Raw genomic sequence first — 4383 nt, 5'->3', positions numbered from 1 at the left:
TTTGCGAAGTTTTTGTTTTTTTTTTCACAACATCGGGCCGATGGATTAAGGCAATAGTATAATGTATAATGAAACTGGTAATGCAGTTTCCTCGCTTCGTGACGACGCAATGATTAGTGGTATGCACCACTACCACCTCATACATCGCGTCGGCCTACACTTTACGAAACATAGTGCTTACACCCACAATTCATGCGCATATCAGTGAGCGTGAATGAACACTAGCATACTGAACGAGTGAACGGGGCATTGTTCTGTATCGGTGGCAACGACAACCGATCAAATTACGCATCGAGCGCATGTGCTGTCTGACTTCATCTTAAGGTAGGCGTCCGCGTTCAATTACCCGGTACGCGACGGCGCTTTGTCATGCCACACACGTGCACGTTTTTTTTAATATTCATAAAGAACTACTTACCGTAAACAGAGCAATGGCATGCGTCACATCCGGCTTCACTGCAACTGCGACATCCTGCGCGGAGAAGCCCGCTTCACGTCATAGCACACGTGAGGTACTAATGCGTGCGGCTAAACAACGGTAACAATGGTGACAACAGTAAGCGTCGTTGCAAATAAACCATGAACAGTTATGTCTCGCTCTCCCAGATATAGGTCTTCTAAAGGAGTGGTGCTAATGTCGATTACGCTATGTATCTACGACATCGTGTACATCCTTAAACCTAATAACAAAAAGGGGACCCGCTCCAGCATAGCTACGTCAAACGTTTATGCAAATTTAACATAATAAATGGAAAGTGAGATAACTTAGAGTAGTTTACTGTGAAAATACGCAAAATGAAACAAGATATAGGGAAAATACGCAAAAAAACATGCAGAGACCAAGCAAGGTTGACTGCATTCTGCAATCGCAGCCAGGAGACGGAAGGTAAAACTTAAATGGTGAGGAAGAAAGCAAAATTAAAACTAGAAAGACTAGAAACTAAAGCTGAAGAAGAGAATACGAAGGATATAACGAAAATTCGAGAAAATGAAAGTATACTTTGCGGTAAGCAACGACCGGCGCAACTTGATTGGCGTGGCGTTTATCTGCCTGACCCGAGGTCGCAATCCGACGGCTGTAGAATTTATAAGCGTCTGTAAACTTCCAGTCGCATGTACCTTAAGATGTTACCATTCTGCAGGAGAGTAGATAGCTGTTCCGAGCGCAACCTCGAAAAATCAGATAACGATTCAAAGTAGCGTTATGCCGCAGTAGTAAGCCACAGCGCTAACGTACTGCGCCAGGCACATACCGCAAATGCCGAAACGTGCGTATGTCAGCAGCAACGCCTTTGGTAACATTTTATGACGTTCTCTTGAACCAAAGCCGGCAGAGCTTTTACTGCAAGCAACGGCCCTTTTGCATGGTTGCCGTTGGTGGCTACTTTGCACCAAATTACCTACTTTTCTAATTGGCTAATTTCACGTTGGCGCCATGGCTACTTTCTGGCTACTTTTAACTTCTGTTTTGGCGCATTCAGTATCCATTTTCTATATAATTTGCATATATAACACTATATAACACTTCTGTCGTATTAACCGATGCGCGCCCTCGTCCCCCCCCCCCCCTCCCCCTCCAGGATGCTGGTGCGCATTGAGGCACCCCATCGACACGCACGGCGTGCCTGCAAATACCAAGTGGCGAAGCTACATGCATGTTGGCAAACGTGTAACTAGCACGCTGCCCGCCATCTATGCTGATGCTAGGCGCAAGTTTCTAATTCTGACGCGCTACCGCATGTTCTCGCGTGAACTTGACAAAAACAGAGATCCGCGACAAAATGAAGCTGGTCTGTTCATCTGAACCAGATTTGACTAACTGAAGCTGGACTGGTATATGTAAGCTCTACTAATCACATTCGATCCGCGGCTTCAAGGAAAAACTGCGTCAATGTTTAATGTTCGCACTGACTTTCTGGCTGGAATGTTCCAAGATTCCTCTGTATCTGGAAAGAAATCTGTCTACAACACCAAAGAGCCTTGAGGAGGATTTACCCCCCTCCCCACAAAGACCTCAGTAGAGAGCAGTCGGTTGCCTGGAGACAGCTGCAGACTAATACATACACAAATCTCAGTCTACCTAACAAAATCTATCCGGCTACATACAACAAATGCCCGCTATGCGGGGAACACTCAACTCCTTATCATGTTACATGGGCCTGCCAACACTCAAAGGTCGTGCCAAGAAGCAAGTTGCAACACACCAACGCCGGAGCAGTGGGAGGCAGCGCTGTCCTGCTCGAAGCCTGAAGAGCAGCTCAAGCTGATCGACAGAGCTCGCAAGATGGCAAAGGCCACAGGGGCCCTGGACTGAGGGCTCCACCTTCGCCGGGAGAATTCCTTTGCAATAATAAAGTTTTTCATTCGTTCCTCATAAACCAAACCAGATGCATGGCGCACTGAATTTATTATAATTTATTCTTTTATTTGTTACATATTTCTGGCTTGAAGACTAAGCAAGAGGGAGAAACTGAGGTCTTATTTCTGTGGTCTTCCCTATTCAAAATGGTATTATTTGTTGTTCAGTAATAAACACTCTACTCATAATACCGCTTCTGTTCAATTCATCTACAAAGTTGGCGATAAAATTAAATAACGTGGCTAATTAAAAGGTAAGGACGCAACCCAAGGTGAAGAAAGTGCAGGACAGGAAAGAGCACCACTTGCAAGTGGATTTATTTGAAGAAAGGCTCCTCTTTATATACATGACGGACAGGCGCGCCAGTTACATTAGCGCAAATGTAACTGCGCACTTATCTGCCACGTATATTAAAAGGGGCCTTTCTTCAAATAAATCCACTTGCAAGTGACGCTCTTTCCTGACCTGCTTTTTCTTCACCTTGGGTTGCGTCCTTACCTTTTGATGAGCGTCATGAACCAACTAGCCCACTGTTTACTGAGTGACATGGCTACTTTGGCTACTCTTAGCTTGAGTTCTGGCTACTTTTTAAGTGCACCCAACGGCAACCCTGGCTCCCTAGTGGCCAAGTTTGTGCCCTCAGCGACGTAGTCATCGGGGGCAAAGTGCCAAGGGGGACCGGCGTTTAATGTCAGTTATTCACACGGGTTTGACAGTCGCTCGATAAATTTCACCGCGAAGTGGAAACCTCAAAACTGCACGCAAGGAGGGGGAGGAGGAATTAACTTTATTGATAATACATGGGAGTGGGAATGGGGGAGCCATGCTGGACGGCGGGCGGAAACAAATTATTTTCAAGTAGCGACATCTCTCCGGGTAAGAAATGAACAAAACTCGCGAAAGGTTAGATTAAAGAGTACCAGGTGGCAGCACTCGTTTATTGAGCGTCAGGGAAACGCTACGTTTCGGCATACCTTTTTTTTTTTACTGTACGGGCACGTGTTGGAGGAGGAGGAATAAACTTTATAAGGGAAACCAGCAGGTTTAAGTGGCCGGGCCTACGCCTCCCATGAGGGGACGTCAAGGGCTTGCCTCAACGCCGCCTCACGGGCGTGCTGGGTCGCCCAGGTTTGTTCGTCAAGAGCGGAGCTCCGCAGAGCCTCGCGCAGCCTCGACGAAAGGGTCGTGGGTGTTAGTGGGTGTGTACTGTGCCGGCACTCCCACAGCATATGCGAAAGCGTCGCCGGGTGAGTGCCACAGGAAAGAGAACATTTTTATCGCAGTTCCAGCGTTCATGTTCTAATACTTAGCTGCTACAATACTTAACACAAGGGCAGAGAGCCATTGCGTCGTTTTTATATTATTATATTTGCAGAGGAAGAGTGGCCAGAAAGAACGTTCAGCAACAAAATAAAGCGCTAATACTATTTAAAAGCTTTTATGAGAGAAATAACCGGAGTAATACCATTTATTTTCGTGCCAAGCAGTGCTAGAAACTCGGATCCCATGATATATATTTCAGATAAGATTTAAAAGAAATAGAACTGTTAAACAGAAGACGTCTTAATTCTAAGTTATGTAACTGTAATTGGCTTTTAGTACTTGTGAAAAACGCGTGTAATTTTTTTTTGAAAACTCTATCATTAAACTAGATAACTTTTTTCTCTTTTTTAAGTAGATAAATGGAGCAGAATCATGTTACACTAACGTATATATATATATATATATATATATATATATATATATATATATATGTATATATAATATATATATATATATAATATATATATATATATATATATATATATATATATATATATATATGAAAATCGATGGGCATAGTTTATATTAACGCTTCGGCTTCCTGATTACTACAAATAGCTTCCCCTATACTATCCTTGACATTATTGACTGTTAGTTCACATTAATAGCGTGTCTAACAAAGAAAGACAAGCCCTTAAAAGTCCTCTTTCCTTTATACATACATACTTACACACACACACACACACACACAAACATATATA

Source organism: Rhipicephalus sanguineus, chromosome 3, assembly GCF_013339695.2.
Source record: "Rhipicephalus sanguineus isolate Rsan-2018 chromosome 3, BIME_Rsan_1.4, whole genome shotgun sequence".
Lineage (NCBI taxonomy): Eukaryota > Metazoa > Arthropoda > Arachnida > Ixodida > Ixodidae > Rhipicephalus > Rhipicephalus sanguineus.
This window is presented reverse-complemented; position numbering follows the sequence as displayed.